Below are 24,291 nucleotides of genomic sequence, written 5' to 3' on the forward strand. Positions count from 1 at the left end.
CTGGAGAACACAGTCCATGAGGTGCTGGAATGTTGCAGGTGCCCCATGTAACCCAAATGGAAGTACCGTAAACTGATATGGGCCAAGAGGGGTTTTGAAGGCAGTGAGGGGTTTCAATGAAGGATGGAGGCACCTTGAACTCCAGGCAGGCTCGGTGGGCATTATTTTTCGGACAGTTTAATTTTACCATCTCGTACATACCAGGTTTCAAAAACATCAAACCTGATGCGTTAGCACGTCTTTTCGATCCTTAGGATCGCAAGTCATCTCCTGATCCTGTGCTCCCTCAGAACATTGTCGTAGCGAACATTTCCTGGGAGATCGAGTCGAGGGTCCGTGCAGCCCTGGATGGGGTAACACCCCCGATCGGATGCCCACCGAGTCGTTTGTTCGTGCCAGATGGATTACGGTCCGACGTCGTCCGGTGGGGTCATTCCTCCAAGGTAGCTTGTCACCCAGGGGTGAATCGCACATTATTTGTTATCAAACTACGATTTTGGTGGCCAGCTATGGCTCGTGATGTGCGCAATTTTGTTTTGGTTTGCTCTGTCTGTGCGGTTTCCAAGTCTTCCAATCGCCCACCTGCTGGACTCCTCCACCCGCTGTTAGTGCCTTCGAGACCCTGGTCACACATTTCGCTAGATTTTGTTACGGGTCTTCCATCCTCTAACGGTAAGACAGTAGTTTTAACCGTGGTGGACAGGTTCTCAAAGGCTGCTCATTTTATCTCTCTGCCCAAATTACCATCACCCAGAGAGACAGCGGTTGCTGTCATTGACCATGTTTTTCGCATTCATGGCCTCCCGAGGGATGTGGTCTCTGACAGGGGGCCACAGTTCATCTCTAAGTTCTGGAGAGAATTATGTCGTTTATTGGGGGCCACTGTTAGTCTTTCTTCTGGTTTTCATCCCCAGAGTAACGGCCATACTGAGAGAGCCAATCAAGATCTTGAGTGTACATTGCGATGTTTGGTCTCGCAGAATCCATCCTCCTGGAGCCAACAACTTTCGTGGGTGGAATAAGCACATAATTCGTTACCAGTGTCAACCACAGGCCTTTCTCCGTTTCAGTGTAGTCTAGGTTACCAGCCATCGGTTTTTCCCTGTCTGGAATCCGAAGTTGCGGTTCCCTCTATTTACGCCTTTTCCAGAGGTGCCGCCACACTTGGAATAGGGCCAGACAGACCCTCCTCCAAGTGGGAACACGCACCAAGGCTAAATCCGATCGCCACCGGTCTAAGCCTCCCGTTTACGTTGTCAGCCAAAAAGTGTGGCTTTCTACTAAAAACATTCCGCTCCGCACCGTCTGTAATAAGTTAGCTCTTAAATTTATCGGCCCTTTTATTGTCACTAAGATCATTAGTCCTGTGGCAATCCGCCTCAAATTACCTCCAGCGTACAGGAGAATTTATCCCGTGTTCCATGTATCCAAAGAAAAGCCCGTTTTTCATACGGCAATTAATCCGCACTCACCAGTTTGGAGATTAGCATGGAGGCTCCTAAATGATTCTCCATGAAAATTCTTCATATAAAAACAAGGTATAATGTGTATTTATAGAATCATTAGTTGCTTTTAAATGTGGCATTTAAACTACTCCGGTTTCAATTCCTCATTGACAGTGTTTTACATTTCCTTTTAGAAATTCTTTATCCACACAACATAGTTATAAATCAGCAAAAAATAAAAGTTACATGTACGAAAGGTATAAGAATCAACATTTCTAGAGTTCACACTTAGCTGAAAATAGATATGGCAAAGGTGCATTTGAATCAAGCATCCCCCTGTTGTAGCAGTCTGTGTTGGAGGAGGGGGAAAGAGTAGCGGAAATGAGCTCCTACTTGATTGCGCTGGGGGTCTGTGGGAGTCAGTTCAACAGTTCCTCTGTGTTTAAATCTTTTATCAACGACATGTTCAGAGACATGCTAGGTCGCTGGCTAATTGTGTACATCGATGACATTCTGATTTACTCCAACACATTTGAGGAACATGTGAGTTAGGTGAGGTCTGTACTTCAACACCTTATCCAATTTCAACTACACGCTAAGGCAGAGAAATGAGAATTTCATAAAACTTTCACCACATTCTTGGGGTACATTATCAGCCAGGAGGGAGTGGCTATAGATGAACAGAAAGTCAGGGCAGTGGTAGAGTGGTCCTTCCTATGTCAGTTAAAGCACTACAGAGATTTTTGGGCTTTGCAAATTTTTATCGACTATTTATTCAAGTATTTAGTAGCATCGCTGCACCACTCATTTCCATGACTAGAAATTCAAGAGCAACCCTTATCTGGTCAACCGAAGCAGAGCAGGCAGGCGAGATGGGCTGTTTTTCACTCGCTTCCAGTTTACAGTAACCTAATGAACAGGTACCAAGAATACCAAAGCCGAAGCCCTGTCACGCCAAAATGACCACCTAAGTAGCTTTCAGTCTGAGGAAACAGTTATTCTCACCAACCTCCTGATTGCACCTGTACAGTGGGATATAATTGTAACGGGGAGACTGACACGGAGGGATCCATTTTGCAGTATTTATTAGTCACAGTCAAACACAAACATCCAACACACACTAAAGTGCGATCTCACATCAACAGTAATCAATAGAGGTCGTGGGGCTGGCGTCTGACAGACACAGAGTGATTTACCAGGCATAGATCAGAGGCAGGCGGCGTGGTTCAGAATCCTTAAGACAGGCGTGGGTCGAGGGCAGGCAGCGTGGTTCAGAGTCCGTGTATCAAGCAAGGGTCGTGGGTAGGCAGAAGGCAACTCAGAGTCAGAAACAGTCCGGGGTTATGCACAGGAGATCAGGCAGGAAAAAGAACGTTCAGTAATGCTGGCCGGGGCTAAACAAGACTTCGCACTGAACAGTGGTTTGAGTATGGCTTATATAGGTGGCGTGGGTCATTACCGTGATTCAGTTCAGGTGTCTGCACAATCAGTCTAAGTGGATGATGTAATGCTAGAAGTACAGGGATGGTGACCTCTGCTGGCCAGCGAGGGGAATGACTGGGACCGAGTCGGTGACAGAGCCCCCCTCCAACGAACGGCCCCTGAAGTGAGAAGAATCGCGACGCCGGGGTCTTCCACGGGGGCGAGGGGCCGGCATTTCCAGGTGCTGCAAGTGGAACTCATTCAACAGAGTTGGGTCGAGAATGTCCATACGGTTGATCCAAGATCTTTCTTTCGGGCCGTACCCCTCCCAGTCGATGAGATACTGAAGTTGTCCGCCCCGGCGTCTGGATCTCAGGATCTCGTGGATCCGATAAGCCTCTTCTCCGTCGATCATGATAGGTGGGGGACCCTGTTCACCGGCTGCCACCTCCCTATCCACCTCGGCTGACCAACAGCAGGCTTGAGCAGAGAGACATGGAATGTGGGAGAAATATGGTAATGGTTAGGAAGTGTCAGTCGAAAGGAAACAGGAGAGATTTGTCTTTCTATTTGGAAAGGACCCACGTACCTAGGGCTGAGTTTCTTGCAGGGTAGTTTCAAGCGAAGATCTCGAGTGGATATCTCACCCACTGTCCTGGGGACTTCGTGGGACCAGGACGACGATGACGATCAGCTTGTTCTTTAAATCTTTGGATGGCATGCGCAAGATGGGTGTGAGCTACGTTCCATACCTCCTCACATTTCTTGAACCAGGTGTTGATGGCTGGAAGTTCTGAAGGTTCACCAGACCAAGGAAATAGAGGGGGTTGAAAGCCGAGTACACACTGGAAGGGAGTCAGACCTGTAGATGATTTTCTCAGGGAGTTTGTTCCATTCAGCTTGGTTGGAGTGACAATAGGTGCGAAGGAATCGACCAATCTCCTGATTGAGGCGTTCCGTTTGGCCGTTGGACTGTGGATGATAGCCAGAAGTGAAACTGATGTTGACCTGAAGGTTCTTTAAGAATGCGGACCACAAACGGGAGGTAAATTGGGGACCTCGATCTGAAACGATGTCTTCAGGTAGACCATAGTAGCGGAAGACACATTCACACAGTAGTTCTGCCGTTTCCAAAGCTGTAGGCAGTTTGGGTATGGCGATGAGTCGGCAAGCCTTAGAGAAGCGATCAACAACAGTAAGTATGGTGGTATTTCCTTGGGATTAAGGTAAATCTGTGATGAAATCTATAGCTATATGCGACCAGGGACGACGTGGAACTTCTAGGGGTTGGAGCAGCCTGGCTGGACGGTGACGGGAGTGTTTGGCCATTTGACAGGGAGAACAGTTGTTAATGAAATTGATTACATCTTTATTGATAGATGACCACCAGTAACGGCAATGGATGAGTTGGACGGTTGCTGTGCTGCCTGGATGACCGGAACTGGGGTGGTTGTGAACTTCAGCAATAAGTTTTTCTCAGAGCAACGGGGAAACAAAGATTTTGTTTTCGGGACATGCCTGCGGAGTAGGGTTTTGTTCAGATGCTTGGAGGATTTCAGTCTCAATATCCCACTGAATGGGTGCTAGGATTAAGGGATCCTTCAGGATTGGCTCGACATCCTCAGCCAATGTTTCTTCATCGGAAAGGCGAGATAGAGCGTCAGCCTTGACATTTTTTGAACCGGGAATGTAGGTAACTTTGAAGTCGAAGCGAGTAAAGAATAGAGCCCACCTTGTCTGTCTTGGGTTTAATCTCTTGCAGGACCGGATATATTTGAGGTTTTTGTGGTCGGTAATGACGGTGAATGGGTGTTTAGCGCCCTCAAGCCAATGTCTCCACTCCTCCAATGCTGCTTTCATGGCTAAGAGTTTGCGGTTGCCAACGTCATAATTTCTCTCAGCTGGGATGAGTTTGCGAGAGTAAAAGGCACAGGGGTGGAGTTTGCTCGTAGTTTGGGACCTCTGGGATAGAATGGCTCCAATGCCCGTGTTGGAGGCATCGATCTCGACCACAAATGGCTGATTAGGATCAGGATGACACAGGATGGGCGCGGTTGAGAAACAGGACTTGAGTTGGTCGAATGATCGACTGGCTTCTAGACTCCACTTCAGACGAGCGTTATTGGCTTTTACCATGGCTGTAAGGGAAGCGGCTACTGTACTGAAGTTTCTGATAAACCTTCTGTAGAAGTTGGCAAACCCAGGAAACGTTGTAGTTGTCGGATGGTCTCGGGTTTCGGCCATTGCGTGCAGTGCTGGACTGAGGCAAAAAAAAAAAAAAAAAAAAAAAAAAAAAAAAAAAAAATCGGCCCTGGCATTTTGGGTCAGAGCGGCCCACTAAATTTAATCAAAATGCTATCTATCTATGCACGTCCAATATTTTTATCAACTCATATCCTATAAAACACAAAAGCCATATATATGAAATAAATAAATAAATACAAACTTTAATCTCAATTTAATTTCTGTATACTGTCCATAAAGATATTTGTTAAATTCTAAAAAATACACTATTCATTCATTTATTTTTCTTCGCTTAAGTCCCTTATTTATCAGGGGTTGCCACAGTGGAATTAACTGCCCACTATTCCAGCATGTTTTATGCAGCAGATGCCTTTCCAGCCACAACCCAATATTGGAAATCACCCATACACACACTCATACACTACAGCCAATTTAGCTTATTCAATACACTATTCACTCAGCCTATATTTAATAATAAACATAACAAAAACTGCCTGCTAATGCATGGGTGAATCTTCAAAGGGAACAGTGTACTTTATAACCTCTTTCACCTCATCCTGCTTGCTGTTTCACTATCTAAACAATCAAAAGTCAAATTTGTTTCATTTTGATATTATGATTAACAGACACCAAACAGCCTCGTGTAGCTGCATATTTATATGAGCATCATCTTCACTCTGCATATTTATAACAAAACAGGACCTTTCATTTCCATTGAAAAGAATGAACTTTACCCTGTCTCTTTTGCAGAATATCAGTTTTAATAATCAATAATGGCCATTATAACAGTATAATGTACATTAAATTTAAACGATAAAGGTAAGCAATCAGTCAATGTGCAGAATTATTGTATGTGGTTACATAAATTAATGTAATAGCTTATCTTTGCACTCAGCCAAAACAGTTAACTGAGAACAAGTGATTCAAAAGACATAAGAGGTGTTAGATAGAGACAAGATGAATATCACGTTTAACAACTACAGTTATCGTGAGATCAGATCAAGCAGATGAACTGTCTGACATGCACTATACTCTCACCTGGGGTTTATGCTCACCCGCTGAACTACTGGCTGAAGGTCTTCGCAGAGAGTGTGTGGTCACGTGATTTGCGCTTTTAGCCGTGTACTAGAATGAACAGAGAACTTTTCAGAACCGCTAAATGAAACGCCGGTGTATTGCCCGCGATTTCTCTGCGCCTCCCTTGCGTTTCTTCTCTCTGACTCTTGACTATTTTGACAAATACACACAGACGACGCACGCTCACACAGAGTCCAAAATAGGAGTTTGTGATTGGGCCAGCCCAATGTCAGTAAAGAAAAGAACCAATGGGCTGCAGAGTGTCACATGGGCCGGCCCGGTCTGTCCGGGAAAAAAAGCATCTACTTTCAGATAGTCACAGATCACATGAGTGTCAATTAATAAGGCAGAAAAAAAAACGATAGGCTGCCAAGCCTTTTATGGGCCGATCAGATCATAAGACAATGATCAGCCCGGCCCAAAAGTACGTCTGCCCACCGGGAAAGTGCCCGGTTTGCCAGATGGCCAGTCCGCCCCTGACTGCGTGACAGAGTCGACCTTTTGCTGATCCATAGCAACTCCCTCGGGACTGATGATGTAACCCAGAAATGAGATGCATGTCTGATGGAACTCACATTTAGAGACTTTGGCATACAGCCGGTTCTGAATCAGGCGTTTTAGGACGGCTCTGACATGCTGGATATGTTCAGGTAGGGAATTGGAGTATATAAGAATGTCGTCGATGTACACGATGACCCACTGATTGAGCATATCTCTAAATATCTCATTTATGAAAGCCTGGAACACGGAGGGACTGTTTGCTAGGCCGAAGGGCATAACCAGGTATTCATAGTGGCCATTTACTGTAGAGAACCCGGTTTTCCATTCGTCCCCCTGTCAGATACGAATGAGATTGTAAGCACTGCGGAGATCCAATTTAGTAAAGTATTGTGCTGAGCGTAGTTGTTCAGGGGCTGCTGGGACTAATGGTAAGGGATAGCGGTACTTGACAGTAATTTCATTCAGTCCTCTGTAGTCAATGCAGGGGCGTAGACTACCTTCCTTCTTCTTAACAAAGAAAAAACCAGCTGAAGCGGGTGAAGTGGATGGTCGTATAAAGCCTTTCTCCAGCTCCTCCGAGATGTAAGTATTCATGGCTTCAGTTTCAGGTTGAGAGAGGGGAAATATCCGACCATGAGGGGGCGTTGTACCTGGTAGTAGCTCAATGGCACAATCATACTCACGATGAGGCAGGAGCTTAGTGGCTTTCTGCTTGTTAAAGGCTTCAATGAGATCTTGATAAACTTCAGGGATTTTATGTAATTCAGGGTCTTCAGTACTGGAAATGGTGTTAATCTGGACAGGGAGGACAGACTGCAGGCAATGGTTAAAGCAATTATTGCTCCATCTTATGATCTCACCAGTTTTCCAGGAAATTTGGGGGTCATGAAGTTGTAACCAGGGTAACCCGAGGATAATGGTGTGACGAGGAGAATCAATTGCTAAGAAGGAGAGTTCTTCTTCATGGAGAGAGCCTGTTTGAAGAGATATTGTAAGAGTTTGGAATTTTATGTGTCCTTCTCCCAGGGGGCGCCCGTCTATAGCAGTGATGGCTAGGGATGAATTACAGGAGGTTAGAGGAATAGAGTGGGTTGTGGCAAACGTGTGATCTATAAAGTTGCCAGCGGCTCCTGAATCAACCCTGGCGAGAGTCAAGATCTCAATTTCATCACATCTTAAATAAACGGGTACACTCAGAATGTCGTTGGTAGTCGTGAACACGGTGGTAGCACTCACCGGAAGGGTCTTGGGCGGAGGTTTGTTGGGACACAGGATTTTCGTATGACCCGAAAGACCGCAATACAGGCACAGGTGGTTTCTCCGTCTTCGTTCACGTTCCTCGGAGGTTAGTCGGGCTCTGCCCAGTTGCATTGGTTCAGCGGGACTCTCAGGGGATACTGGACAGGGAGTGACAGAACACAGGGGATTACGGGTGCGAAGCAAATTGTCTAACCTGATTGAAAGTTCAATGAGCTGGTCCAACGATTTCCCATTATCGCGACATGCCATCTCTTTTTGCAGTTCAGGGTTTGGAGCTTTCCTGTAGAGGGTCTTAAAGAGCATATTGTAGGTTAAAAAAACTGTTTAAAAAAAAGGTAGAATCGTTTGTGAAAATACTCTATAATACCATAAAATACCATATTGAAATGTTTTATGAAGTGCAAGGGCACAAATTTGAAAGAAAATGTGTGTTTTCCCACTTCCGCTTTTTTTTCTAACCACCCCGGTGACGTCAGTGCAGGGACTTATTTGACAGACGTGCGCTGTTTACAGTGGGGCAGAGGAGCTAATAGTAGAACTGGTTGTTAGTTTTGGTGTAATTTATCATCATCGTGGTATATTATTGCGTTTATGGAAACTGCACAAACTCCAGCCTGTCAACAGATCAAGTCCACAAGTTTCCTCTTGCTATTTTGGTTCGTGAAATGGGATGAATCCGATAAGAGTGATAGCTGATGCGAACGGCGAGAAACACTCCTGGATCAGTCGAAGATTCAGCTCGATGAGCTGCACATGGTAAGACAACTCGTTTTTCGTTTATGTTTGTCAACTTTCAAGTCCGTAAGCATTATTCTTTGAGTAATTAGAAGCAACGTGATGTGTTTACTTTGGAGTAGCCGATAGCACAGCTGCTAGCTTGTATTGTTAAGCATATTAAATATACTTTTTTAAAGCGTGTAAAAATGTTCACATATGATAAGACGGCTAGTAGCATCAGTTTGCTAATATAATAAATGTCTTGTATAGTTACAGCGTTGTGACTTTGTTTGCTTTTTTGGTGTGTTTATTAGACTTTGGGAGACAGATGATGACCCAGAGCTGAAGGCTTTCTCTCCACTGGCCTCTCGGTCAACTGTGCTTCACTTTGGCTCACAGAGTAACCTCAACTAAGGTAAAGTGGATTTTATATTCGTACATTTGATTAGTGACAGCTTGTGTGACACACTCTCAGTATTGTTTACCATAGTACTTTTATTATAATGACTGAAATCACACGTAAATATGACTTAAAAACAACATTAGCACTATTAAACTGACAGTGAACAATGTTGTACTTTGATAGTCATTGGCTGCTAACATGATATTAGGGATTAGCAAATAATACTCTTCTGAAATTATATTATTAGGGAGAAAGTCAGAATGTGTGAATATAAAACCAATTTTACCTCAGACATTCACCTCGTTCATCGGGTAAAATATTATGACCCCTATCGTGAATTATTTGTGCATGGTATTATTTGATAACAAAAACTAGAAGGGCAAAGAATTACTACAATATTTCTTTATAATGCAGGCAGGTAAACACACTATCTTTGACTTCCTTTTTTTTTTTTTTAAATACTGGAAACGTGTAACCATTGACTTCCATATCTGTTTTTCCCACTATAGAAGTCAATGGTTACAGATTTTTAGCTTCTTCAAAAAAATCTTGGTTAGTGATCAACAGAAGAAAGTCAATAAGGTTTGAAACCACTTGAGGGAGAGTAAAAAAAATTCCGTCCTGTCAATGAGGAAATGCACTTTTTATTCACATATGAGGAATATTCATCTTGTAGAAGAAAAACAAATAACATTCAAAAAATTGAAGTTTGTTCTTACATGCTCAACTTATAATGGGTACAGTCTACTGTATATGTGAGATGGTTTGCAGTTCACTATCCAGGGGTCTGCAAATGTGGTTGGGTTTTCTGTATTGTGTTATATTAAAAATCATATGGTGAATTTTAAAATATACATTATTAATAAACATGATTTAAACTTTTGCATTATTTCCCCAGAATATATGCATCAGCCCTCACTTCGTGTCTGACGGTGGACTACTGGAGTTAATCACAGGCTCGACGAGAATGCAGAAGTGGCCACTACATTTGCTCTCCTTTCTAGATCCTTCCAGCGGGTTTACAAGGATGAGGCTGTCGGCATCTTTTTACACAGCATTCACAATTTAACACACATTAAAGACATGATGGTGTGGCACCCACATAAACGTTGGCCAACTTACTGAAAAATAATTTTAGGTTTACTTTTAAATGGTCAGATGATATATTTTCCTTTCAGTATACACACACTCACACAGATACTTATGCATATATAAAGAGTAAAAATGCTGGGTATTAACACTGCTTATGATTTTATGCTATATAAATAAAACTTGAACTTGAGTTGCATTAGAGTTTGAACTTGAATTAGGGTTGAAGTTTATTTAATCATAAATGCAGATCAGATCTGTTGATCAAATCTTTGTAAATATTTTATACTATAACAACTGTACTTGTCTTTTTATGGATTGTAGCCTAAATGGGATCTGATACAGATAATCTTATACACAATGAAAAAAAAGACATATTTAAAAACTTATTTTAATTGTTTTAATATTTGATGTTGTTTTATTTTAATACAAAAGCTCTGAAAACCTTTTGTAAAATAAAAAAAGATTTTCCAGTACCTTGTTTACATGTTTCTGCATTATTCCAGACGTTCTGTGTTATTTGTGTTTTGTATTTACTTATCTACTATTAAAAATAGTGTCAATGTGGCTTAACTGTGTTAAATGCTCATTAGTTTCTTTTACTGGTGAGTATTAATACTTATAGATGATCAATACTAGCTTTGCTGATGCCAGATAAGATTTTGTTATCTTACATATCTCTCTGTAAGACAACACTGGCCTCACCATAAACCTGCTCTGTTCTCCCTCACAAAAGAGTTAAATTACACTTCTCAGACTGCTGTTCTGTCTGCTGGTCTGTCCACAGGCTTATAATTGTATGGCTGTGGTCTGTCATTTGTGTGAGTCTCTCAGAATATCTTATCTCGGCATCCAAACGCGCACCACGATCAGTTGTCTTCATAGTGTTTGTATGCGCGAACTCCCTGGTCCTACGTCACTTCCGGTCTGGCGATTCAAACGCGGAAGTAAATTTCCGTGACTTAAAACGACTCCAAATGGCTTAATAATAAACTTTAACGTTTATTTTAAAGAAAATCTAATTCTTACTTTACTCTTACACACATTGTCTCACTGGGGTGTCTAACCTACAATATGCTCTTTAAGAGGATCATCAGCCCAGCCAGTTTGCGCTGCCAGTGTGCGGAAATGTAGAGCGAATTCGGCAGCTCCTCACCAGCATTACGACCACCTTCAGGATGATCGAACACAGTGCAAAAACGTTTGAGAATGTCATTAAATGAGGGAAATATCGGGGTGCTGTCTGGCCAAACTGCAGTAGCCCAGTCTAATGCTTTTCCCGTGAGCAGGGAACACACAAAAGCAATTTTACTGCTCTCATCCTTTAACAGATGGGGCTGTTGGGCGATTAACAGTTTGCACTGAAGTAAAAAGCCCTTGCACTTAGCTGGGTTACCTGAGAATTTATCAGGGAATGCCAAACGAACCCCGGAAACAGTCTGGGTCTGTGTAACAAAGGGTTGACTTGGAGAGTAATTGGCTGTGAGTTGCGCTGTGAAAGCAGCTTGCAGGTTTTGCAATGATTTCAACAATTTATCTGTAAGTTGAGTTAAATGAGACAACTGTTGCTGATGTGTGGTTAATACCTGAGCTTGAGCTGTGACTTCGTGGGACAAGACCTGCATGGCTGCGGGATCCATGTTGGGCGAAGTCTTCTGTAACGGGGAGACTGACACGGAGGGATCCATTTTGCAGTATTTATTAGTCACAGTCAAACACAAACATCCAACACACACTAAAGTGCGATCTCACGTCAACAATAATCAATAGAGGTCGTGGGGCTGGCGTCTGACAGACACAGAGTGATTTACCAGGCATAGATCAGAGGCAGGCGGCGTGGTTCAGAATCCTTAAGACAGGCGTGGGTCGAGGGCAGGCAGCGTGGTTCTGAGTCCGTGTATCAAGCAAGGGTCGTGGGTAGGCAGAAGGCAACTCAGAGTCAGAAACAGTCCGGGGTTATGCACAGGAGATCAGGCAGGAAAAAGAACGTTCAGTAATGCTGGCCGGGGCTAAACAAGACTTCGCACTGAACAGTGGTTTGAGTGTGGCTTATATAGGTGGCGTGGGTCATTACCGTGATTCAGTTCAGGTGTCTGCACAATCAGTCTAAGTGGATGATGTAATGCTAGAGGTTCGGGGATGGCGACCTCTGCTGGCCAGCGAGGGGAATGACTGGGACCGAGTCGGTGACAATAATAACTAAAATCCAACAAAACAATCTCGAAAAACCACATCTAGCTGAATGCCAAATTTATCAAATATTAAAATCAATATTTAGGTATTGGTATTTATAATGATATTTTAGCCCTGGGGGCACCAATTAATGTAGAAATAACAGATAAATTACTCATTTTAAACGGGGCACCAGACAGCTTTCCACTGTCAAATAATTAACAATCAAATATTGTTATTTAAATTATACAAATGAGAAGTTTATTATCTGGCCAAATCTGAAGGATAATGAGATCGTTTGACTTGTAGAGCCTTTTTCTGTATTATCAACACAAGGAAGACCAAATTGTGATAAATGTGTATTTATTAACAAAATAGTAATCAAGGGTAACTACAATTACTAAATGTACAACAAATGAAGTGCATAGGCAAGTGATGAAGGTGATTAAGTTAAGGTAAGGTAAACCTTATTCTACAATAACAAAGAACTGAGGAAGGCTTTGTTATTAATGAATATCAATTATAAACATCTAACTCATTAGAATATTTTATAACGAAACACACTATGCCAAGGTCTAATTTAGAGGGTTGGAATGTAGAATATTTACATTTCTGCCTTTGATGCAGTGGTTGGAAGAAGTTGGATCTTCCTGCAGATCTTGAAGCATAAAAAAATGAGCAGACTTGGCTCCCTTGAGCTTAGAGAAGAAGAAATCTGTAGTTTCTGGAAGATGCAGACTGGAGATTTCTGAAGGTGGTGGTTCGATGTTGGGGACACGCCGACATCTTTATCCTTGAGCGTAGAAATCTGTATCTTCTGGAACACGCATAAATTGGAGATTTCTAGAGGTGGTGGTCTGATGTCGGGGACACGCCAACGTCTTTTCTTTGAAGGTAGAGTTCCTGGAAATCTGGGACACGCAGATTTCTGGAGGTGGTGGTCTTGAAGCTATTGTTTTAGACACCTTGGAAAAAACACTGTGAATCCAATTACCAAATCCTTGCTGGAACACGCAGCAAGAGTTCTGATGTCTAGGACAGAACCCCGCAAACCACCATGAACCACACTTTGACCACACTTTTTGTTTGAGAGAATGTCTTTTAACCCTCTGGGGTCGAAGACCGCGTATATGTGTTTTGACCTGTGGTGGCATCAAACTGCTGAAATGAACTTAAATAACACTTTCAGTTTTAAATGTACAGATAAGATCAATACATCGATTGAATCTGTTATGTGTTTACTTTTTGTTGTGTACACAACAACAACAAACGTGTGTGCTTTTGCAAAATAAGGAAAACAAACAGTGTAGGTATTCTGTCCTTCCTCTCTCCGTGAACTGCTTTTTTGAAACGCGTCCGTAAAATGCGCTAAAACTCCGCGAATACAAAACACTCACAGATGAGAAATGTATTTCTAGAAAGCTTAAAGTGTCTACTTTTAAACGCAGCTATGCATGTTGAAAACAAACATTGCTTTATAAAGTAATCGGTATGAAACCAACGATATGTCTAGTTTCTCAGTCTGATCTCATTAGTTTTAATGCAACCACGCCCACGGGGCATTGTTATTACAAGCGTCTGAGGCATGAGCAGACTGTGGTCAGAAAAACACGTCACTAAAATGAAAGGAACCTCGGCAAATAGTCAACAAAGATGATGATTTATGATATCTATATAAAGCTTGATATGTCTACTTTTGCATTAACCAATTCAAGTCGAAAACAAATGATTTCTTTTTATGTAATCCGTATAAAAGTAAAGACTGTACGGATTCTCCTATATCGCCTCATTACAGCAGCGTGGTCCCGCCTCTCAGTAAGCGCGCTTCATATGTAAATCCAGATGTGAAAACAACGGAGGTAAAGGACCAGCGAAAAAGAGAGCTAATGTAGACAAGAAGCACTCCGAGTTTGCTCAGTAATGAGAGTAATGTTGGTATGTGTCATTCCGACAAACTGTTAGATGAAGATGTAGCCTTCAACTTCACAAAATGTTTAAAAACACTACAAAAGTGGACCAAATAATCTTGCGTCTTTGAGTCTCCGGTGATGTCAAGAAGGCCAGCGGTTACAATGAAATACTGCCTTTCTCCTGCGCTGCTCCCCATCACAGGATACCTGTCTGCAAGGTTACATTTCTAAGTGTCCTTTGTAAGTTTATTCTTTAAATAATTAATGTGAATACCGAATGACAGGATTATAACTTGCGCCATAAGCTGCTGTGATGCACGTGAGTGTTTAAAAGATTTCATTATCGCACATGGTGTGTTTTTTGTCACGGTTGTGGATCTATCTGCTCTTTATTTGAAGTGTCTGCGTTGTGTGACAGTTCTTTATTATGGTATGTGATTCTAAGTATGTGTGCTTCTCTCTCTGTGTTTGTGTGGGAGTCATGTGCCTGTCAGTGGGTGTTTGTTTTCATGTCATCAGCTGAGCGGTCACATGATCATTGTTACCGGAACTATTGCGTGTCACCGCTCGGCTGTTAATCAGCGCGCTACAGGTGTAGCGCATTTTTGTGCCTATAAATGTTCAGCGTTCCTATCTCACTTTGTCAGTTCGTTGTATGTTCATGGTGCTTTGTCTTTTATCAGTATCCTCTCGCTGATTCTCGCTGGTGGTGAGTGGCTCGGTTGATTCCTCGTTGCACTCTCTGATGCTTCCGGTTTCTTCGATGATGACTGTTTGATCCACTCTGTTGACGAGTGTCATGAACTTTCTATCAGCGCTGCCGAACCAGATCGCTACTGTTTATTCCTTCTACTAAGACTGTGTACTTCCAGCCAGGGCCGGCCCAAGACTTTAGGGGCCCCTAAGCAGACTTTTATTTGGGGCCCCCTTGGTGCAGACAATATGATAAATTATTGTTAATTATTAATTGATTATTTGCATACTTTAAATTTAAAACACACGTTATCAATTTTATTTTCTGTAGCTGTGTTGCTTACATTATGAAATATGCTTTTTTTTTCTTACATATACTTTTTGTATTTTCTACTTCAAATGTCTAAAAAAAATTACTTTAAAATCAAATTAAATTAAGAAGCATTTTCCACAGAAAATCTTTCTAGAAAATGTTTATTCTTTAAGATTTTTTACATATTTGGACTAGAAACAAGACAAAAACAATAAAAAGGAAAGAATTTTTGCAGTATTTACCAACTGTCAATAATTCATAGTACATGGCTGTGAAATTTGATCACAAGAAAACCAGCCATGATATATAAACATTTTTTGCAAATGAAGGGTAAAAAATGCGTCAAAAAGTTATAAGATGCATTTCTTTTATTAAAAGCACATGTTTATAGTATTGCAGCTGTGTAAAAAAAGCACACAACTGTTCAACAAGCTGAAAAATGCAGAGATAGAGGGCTCATCTCTAAATTAGTCAGAGCAGCAGCATCACAATTAACCTAGTTAAGCCTTTAAATTACACTTTAAGCTGTGTAGAAGTGTCTTGAAGAATATCTAGTCAAATATTATTTACTGTCATCGTGGCAAAATAAAAATAAATCAGTTTTTAGAAATGAGTTATTAAAACGATTATGTTTACAAATGTGTTGAAAAAATTTGCTCTCTGTTAAACAGAAATTAGAGGGAAAAAAACAGGGGGGCTAATAATTCAGGGGGGCTAATAATTCTGACTTCAACTGTGCAATTTAGAAAATAGTTAAAATAGCAATTTATTGCTTTCTAGTTTTCTGTAAACTAAAGACATTTATTACAACTTGGCCAACCTATTTGATGTATTTTATGAATAGCCCTGGTTATTTTATATCATGCAAAATGTTTCATTGTCACTAGATTAATATATTTTCTTCAAGAACAGTAACTGATTGGAATGCTCAGAAAGGTGAGCACAGACTCCTCTGAGCACTTATAATGCCTCCAGCAGTGGAGAACATTAGTTATTTTCTCATCGATTTAAAAAGAACATTATTTTTAAGCTTTTCTTTTTAATGTATCTAATATTTTCTGAAAAAATACCATCTACAAGACTTTGCAAAGGTCTGCAAGGGTTAAATAAATGAAAAACCCTTCAAATTATGTGTTCTTGTCCTATTGATATCTTAATATATTTTGGCGGAATTAAATAGTGTGAGCCCATATTCCTGTATGAAGTTTCACAATTGCAATCGCTCATCTGTCAGTGGTTAAAAAGGCTGGTGCGTCTCTGATGTATTGTTGATCCACCATTACGGGAAGAGCCACCTGGTGGCAGCTGGGTGTACTGCAGCCACAGCGGTAAATGGCTGCAGTCAGATTAGATTAATTAATTCAGATCTTTTGTACATTTAGATAAATATCAATTCTTGGTGCCAGAGCATATTGATATATTTGCCCCACCCATAATCTATAACCAAACTCTCCAACAAACTAAAACAAAAACGAAAGTTAGTAATTTCATGCACTCTTGGGGGCCCCCTGGTGGCCATGGGGCCCTAAGCAGCCGCTTAGCTCGCTTATGCCTTGGGCCGGCTCTGCTTCCAGCCACTCACCATTTTCTCTGTGTATTTTTGTGATCATTATTAAAACACTATTCACTTGCAATTGGGTTCCACGTCTTGATTATTGAGTGTCACAGTTTTTCACCTGCTTTCTTTTGCTCATAGATATTTTTGTTAATATGGATTAATTATCATTCTTTAAAATTACATTGCTCTAATATGAGATTACCAAAACTAACTCAGAATCTTATTATTATAATTCAAACTTTGTATATACTATTTCATATATTATATTGTATTGTTTTTTTTTTAACCAATTTAAGATGTTTGACAATGTTAAAATAATATGTTGCATTTCGGCATGTCCTTGACTTATTTATAAACTATTTATAGACATAAAGTTAAATAAAAATATCCTGGATTTGAAGAATACTGTGTTCCTGGACTTCACTGAGCTCAAGTAATAGTTTAATTTATAAAAATTGTGAACGAACTTGACTGTTGATGTCTTATATAATAATGTTAAATAACCAACATTTCTCAAAATGGATAAATCTAATTTTGCTACAAAACTCTTCATTTGCAAAAAATAAATAAAAAAATAAAAAAGTAGATTTGCTATGTGTAAGTTTAAAAGTTTGCAGTTTTACAGTGTACTGACTCTCACAAGTGTATTAATTAATATTAATATATTTTAAATATATTTACTGCAATTTCACTCAAAAAGTCACTTAGAAATTTTAATTCATTATATTGTTTTCTGTGAGCAAGTGAACAAGATGATTCTCACATCATTTTGAAGCAAAAATACTAGACTACCAGATCTCTGTGTTTTATGGCCTTGTTTCAGTGACTAAAAAATTTAGTTTTTCCACTATTCACGCATAAACGTTTCTTTCTCAAAAACACAAACACATACAAACATGCTGCTTAGGTATTATAGTAGAACAACTTGTAATGTTTACAGTGTTATCACACTTTAGTCATTAATATGTTTTTAAAATACTGAAAACAACACAAATGTCAGTGCATTCCAAAACTTCTCCAGAGCCCCAAAACACCCTCAGACCCCAGAGGGTTAATACTTTCTCTGGAAGGCGGAATTGAAGGATGTCACCTTTCAAATCCAGCATTGTGATTGGATGATCCTGTAAGTTGGTCACTGGGAGGTGTCATCCATAATGTGGCCTGCATTTGCATAGTCATACTCCACCGGGTAACTATTATAATATTTAACAGTCTTAAATATTTTCCTATGCCTAATTCACTTTCCAAACCACATCTTAAATACCCAAGGTATTATTTGCAATAGATAGATTCTAAACATCACTATGTAATGTTGATCTTTACCCGAGCATTCATATATAAACCTTAATAAGCAAAGTTTCATACAGTGGAGTATTTCAAGCAGTGTATTATAAATATATACATGATCATTGGAATATACAGGTATATGAAGTGAAATATTCCATTTGTGTCTCTTTTGTGAAATGCAAGTTTACTGATCCATGTGTCTCTCTGTGTTTGAGACAATGTCAAAAGTTGATTGGATCAAGAAGCAAGTTCTGGGCTCTTAACACCTTTGTCTTTCAGATAAACAAAAGACAGATGGTCACTGTCTCAATTGCCACTTTCTGATGAGCTTAAGGCCCCGTTTACACTAATGCGTTTTAGTTTGAAAACGCATAAGTTTTGCTACGGTTACGCCATCCGTCCACACTACGCCGGAGTTCTCGAGCGCCGAAAACGGAGCGTTTCGAAAACGCTGGAGAGGCCGTTTTCATTCTAAAACGCTGCAGCTCCGTCTCAGTGTGGATGGGGAAAGACGGAGATATCTGAAAACGGAGGCGGGGCTGCAGACATTCGCCTCTCTGATTGGGGCTTTTCCTCAATATTAAGTAGCCTAACACACAGTTCAGTCCTGAATCTTCTCCGTGTAAGTTCAGACTTCGCAAGTTTGATCAAGGCTGCATCTCTTCTTCTCAGTTTGATATGGAAAACATACCGAGGACACGCGTCAATCTTCACAGGGAACAGTTTACTTTATAACTTCATTCACATCACCTTGGCTACGTTGTTTCACTTTCTCAACAATAAAATGTAAACTTGATATAAGGAACTGCCTATTTTTATTTTAATATTAACAACTAAACAGACAGCAGAAATGTTGAGGCGTCGTGCTGCATGAGAGTCATCTTCACTGTGTGCATATTTATAACAAAACGGAGCCGATAACAACTGCCTCCTTTCAATTTCAGTGAAAATACGAAACACACCCTCTCTTTTGCTGAATATCAGTTTTAATAATCGATAATGGCCATTATAAAAGTATAACATACAATAAGTTTATACATTATAGGAAATAAAGGCAAGCGATCAGTCAATATACAGAATGTAGGCTACGTGCTTACATTAATCATTAACTTATCTTTGCGCTCAGCCAAAACACGTTACCTGAGAACAAGTAATAGATTCCAGTGACCAAAGTCAGGGAATATGTCGTTAGATAAAGACAACAAGATGAATGAAATATCACGTTTAATAAATATAGTGAGATTAGATCCAGCGGTAGATGCTTGATGAGAAGTCCGACTAGCAGAGCTCTCATCTGGGTAGATGGGCTCCAGCGATTGCCAAAGTGTGTGTGTGTGGTCACGTGATGTGCGTTTTCAGCGTTTTGGTGTGGACGGAGAGCAGTTCAGAAACGCTGGGTAAAACGCGAGTGTGGACGCGGATCGTTTTCATTCTAAAACGCCGTTTTAAAACTAATACGCACTAGTGTAAACGGGGCCTAAGAAAAGGGTCAGAGTTTAGTGTTAACTCTGCAGCATTTGTTTATATTGGAAATTAATTTTCACAAGTTAATTTCCACAAGTTCCTGGCTTTACCGCTGATCACTACACCCGCCTACTCTAACATATGTACCGGAGAACTATCGTAATCAAATTCTGCAGCTGATACACTGCACTCAGTTCTGGGCACCCGAGGATAACCGCCACCCTGCAACTACTAAAAAAACATTTCTGGTGGCCTACCATGACCGCTGACCATAGACTGCAAAATATATGGACGTAGTATCCGTGACGTCACCCATAGGTTTCTGAAAAGCGCAAAAAAAGCCACAAATAGGCACGGCCAACCGTCGCCATTTTGTTCACGTGTCATCGCACTCACGGCAGGATACCAAACAAGGGCAAAGAGGTGGAGAGTGAGTGGAGCTATAGACACCTGCTGGCATTTTGCTTGGACCTGGCTTAGACACACTTTACTATGGGAGAAACGCTTAATACTTTATCACCTGCGACTCGTTTGTATTCTGACAAAAAACGCGTATTACTTCCGAACACTTCAGATATAGTCTGTGTTAGTAAATGCAGGACTATTGATGAAATCTAGCATAACACTGCATGACAACGCTTCAGATGACTGTTGTCTTACACCATCAAACCCCTAACGTCAGGAGCCGTTCGCAAGGGAGGGGCACAAAGTTTGCACAAAAGTTGTAATTGTTATTATTTACTCTTTTCCGAATTAGACCTTTTGAAGCAATTGTTATGCATTATCTGTTGATAAAATACAGCATAACAGTAAAACCTATTTACTATTTTGGTTATTGAAGGGCATATAGTTTACTCCTTTTTAAGATTTAATAATACTATTATGGTTCTTCAGAGTGTGCCAGTTTAGGCTCAGTTCAACACAGTTCAGATTTTTTTTTTATTATAATGTGTTCAAAAGTGTCAAGTTGGGGGCGTGTACACAATTTGCTGTTTTAGGGGCGTGTTGCTTCACATGAAAATTAGTTTCGGCTTCCAGTCCAACGTAACAAGGGAGCGGAGCCAAGAGCTCACCGCTCTGTGTTTTTAACAGAAAGGCAAACTGTGAGAAGGAGTAAGAGTTAGAGGATCAGCATTCAGCCGTACATGTAAGACTCAGACCAAGCAAAGAGTACGCAATCATTTGTGTCTTTGTATAGTTTTATAGACTACTGTGTGCTAGTTTAGAGTGCCGAGCTTGACTGAGGCACCGGATTTACTGCAACACGGCACACCAGACACTCTCTGTGGCGCGGCAGAAACATGAAGTGTCCCAAATCGTTGCGCCACGCATTTTAGAACTCTAAAAATAGGTTTTTATCAGGGTAAACACAACGGCACTTAAAGTTGGCGGCTGTACGTGGCGCCCAGCCACCAGCTTGAAGTGCCATTGAGTGTACCCTGATAGAAACCTATGTTTAGAATTCTAAAATGCATTGCACTGTGTCAGCATTGCGCCACACAGAGCGGCACTTCTGTTGTGCGACCTGCAGGCAATTTGTATTTTTTTCCAATGGAGAGACGCGAACATGTTGCACATGGACTTTTCCAGCTGCACCTAGTTAATATCACAGGAAGCTTCTGGCTAAAGTTTAAGGTAGACGCAATGAAAAGTACACGTTTGCAAACCTACTGTAGCGAGGCAGAGGGAAAACACAAACACAGTTGGGTAACGTTACAAACAATGCCCCGGAGGGTGCTTTATTTACAAGTGAAATAGGGGTGAATAAGTGCTCTTCTTAAGGGTGCGTGCTCAAGTGCTCCGGGGAGATGGTGAAGACTGGAGAGAGTTCTGGTGTTTGATCGGTCACAAGCTGGATTCGGCTGTGGGAGAGACAGAGAGAGACAAGCGTTAGCGCAGGGAGTCATTTGGAAATGAAGCTCAGTTTCCTCCTGTGTGGTGCTGGCTTTTATCTCTCCCTGGCTGATGAGGTCCAGCTGTGAGCGATCCGGTGCTGATGAGTTTCCAGCTGGGGTGAATTTGTGACCAGGGCGACGTGGTATCAGCAGACTCGCTACACTACGTAAAGAAACAACCAATAATTCTGATTACAGCAATCATGTGGTGAATGTTGAGCGCAATGAGCCTGGCATCTAAAAATAGAGCATGGATGTTCTTTTAGTGATTTCGCTTTGACCCGCGCTGAAAATGGCAGACGTGAATCAACAAACTGAGGATATGGTAACGCCATCCAATGGACCTGTCAATCAATATTGGTGGGTGAGGGGACCGCACTCCTATGTCAAGTTGCGGTCGGTGTGAAAACCGCTCTATTTGGTCCACCGTTTTTATGTTGTTAAATTGAAAAAAAAGGACTGGGTGCAGGCCCGGATTGGCTAATCGGGAGAATTACCGGTGGGCCGGTCCGTTTTTTGGCCGCGAGGGCCGGTGTCCGTAGCTCCAGAAATTGTTGCTCTCAGCAGTCACACTTTTTAAATTTATTTATTTATTTACTTGACTACAGCCTTTTTATTCATTATTTTACCGCAACTCTTCTCTTTTTATCTATTTTCTCGCATGTAAAATTCAGTTGTCACATTTCAATACACAGTTATTGTGGTCCAGCAGTTTAGCACGTTGGGTTATGACGCTGCGGACTCGGGTTCGATCCTTGTTAGAGAAATTACTTGTTTTCATTTTTATTGTTAAGACATATAATACTGTTAGGGTTGTATATATGTTGTATATGTAAGTATATATATATATGTGTGTGTGTGTGTGTGTGTGTGTGTGTGGTTGTTTACATTTATATTAAAAGCAGCATTGCATTATTTCCCCCAATATTTTATGTTACTGATTTAAAACATTAAACTTTTTTTTTTTTTTTCATAACTCCATTTGGACAGTTGTAATTTAGTTAATATATTAAAACTAAAATATAGTTTTGTATATTACAATTATATATAATATTGTAATAAAACTATTAAATACAAGTTAAATATAATAAAACTTTATTTTAGTATAGTGTGTGTATATAACATAGTATAGTGTATATACCATAGCAAACTTCTCAATGTCTCAATGGAGTTTGCTTAGAGTGTTTTCAGAGGGATAAATGACATTTTTTTTTGCAAAAAAATGCCGATACACTGGATTATGAACATAGAAACAAATAACTGTTTAGCTATGTTCCATAATGACTAAGTAATTTCTGTGTTTGTCAAAAACATCTACATAAATGTATACCTAAAAACTACCCCTCTATTGAGAAAATGAGCTCCTATCCTCTGTGATAAGTCACACCTGATAATGTTTTTTAATGTCTTGTAGTCTCCTTTTTCTCTTTTCACCCCTCATTCCCACGCAGAGAGCATCTGGATTCAATTGCTTCAGAAAATCACCAAAGTCATAAACCTTTCGAAGTACTGTGGAACACAGGGTTGTAGCATAAAAAGGGGGGAAAAAAGCTGGCAAAATTGGCTGCCAAAAGATACAGTCGTTGACCAATTTGAAAAGTCTTTTTTCCTATCAATACTACAAGGACCATATCTGAAACTACACTGAATATATTTTTTCAAAAGTTCAAAATAAAAACATTTAAAAATAGTCAAATTAAGATGTGCAACAATTACGACATTTAGGCTGCATTAACATGCAAATCTTGATGGTTAGTTCTAATTTTGTGACAGTATTAGATTATTCTACGACCTAACAGTATGTGACATTTTAGAATGACCACCAGTGCCATGAGACAAAAGGATTATTAAACTGTATTTTAAGTGTATCAGCCGTTTATGACACTGGCGCCAGGGGGCACAAAGGGACAGGATGAGAATGGACAGAAATGAGCCCTAAATAAACTGCTACTTGTAAATGAAGATGAAATGATGATACAAAGCATGAAAATTCCTTCATAAATCATTAAATCATTATGAACTTGTTAACAAGCTTTATTATCGTTGTAAACTTTTTAAAGACAATGAGGATTAATTTTGAAAATCAAAACAAAAGAAATAAAATACATCTAAAATGAAAGAACAATAATAAATGAATAAAGCCTGAATATTGATAAATGTGTACATTATGTGGGATTTTTTTTCTTTGTTGATTATGTGAGATTACAGAATGAGTAATGATGACAGTAAGGGCCATGATGACAGTAAGAGATGACAGTGGCACAGTAGGTAGTGCTGTTGCCTCACTGCACGGAGGTTGCTGGTTCGAGCCTTGGCTGGTTCAGTTGGCGATTCTATGTGGAGTTTGCATGTTCTTTTTGCGTTCGCGTGGGTTTCCTCTGGGTGCTCCGATTTCCCCCACAGTCCAAAGACATGTGGTACAGGTGAATTTGGTAAGCTAAATTGTCGGTAGTGTATGAGTTGGAATAAGTATGTATGAATGTTTCCCAGAGATGGGTTGCAACTGGAAGGACATCCGTTCCGTAAAATGTGCTGCATAAGTTGGCGGTTCATTCCACTGTGGCAACCCCGGATTAGTAAAGAATATCAGTTATCATCTGAATATCAGTTTTAAAAATCAACAATGATTAATATTAAAGTATAGAGTACAATAATACAATATAGGAAATAAAGGCAAGCAATCAGTCAGATGTTCAGCAGAATCATTGTGGTTACATAAATTATAGCTTATTTTTGCGCTCAGCTAAAAACACATTACCTAAGAACAAGTATATATTCAAAATACCTAATAGTTGTTCGATAAACACAAGATGAAAATCATCACATTTAACAAAAATAGAG

General features: G+C 40.5%; 1 protein-coding gene across 1 annotated transcript in view; it reads right to left on the minus strand.

Annotated features, from left to right (window-relative positions):
* Window positions 1-24,291, minus strand: part of LOC147846851 (uncharacterized) — a 707,546-nt gene that overhangs the window by 357,611 nt on the left and 325,644 nt on the right. The window lies entirely within an intron of this gene.

Source organism: Danio rerio, chromosome 1 (assembly GCF_052040795.2).
Source record: "Danio rerio strain M-AB ecotype USA chromosome 1, GRCz13ab, whole genome shotgun sequence".
Taxonomy (NCBI): Eukaryota; Metazoa; Chordata; class Actinopteri; order Cypriniformes; family Danionidae; genus Danio; species Danio rerio.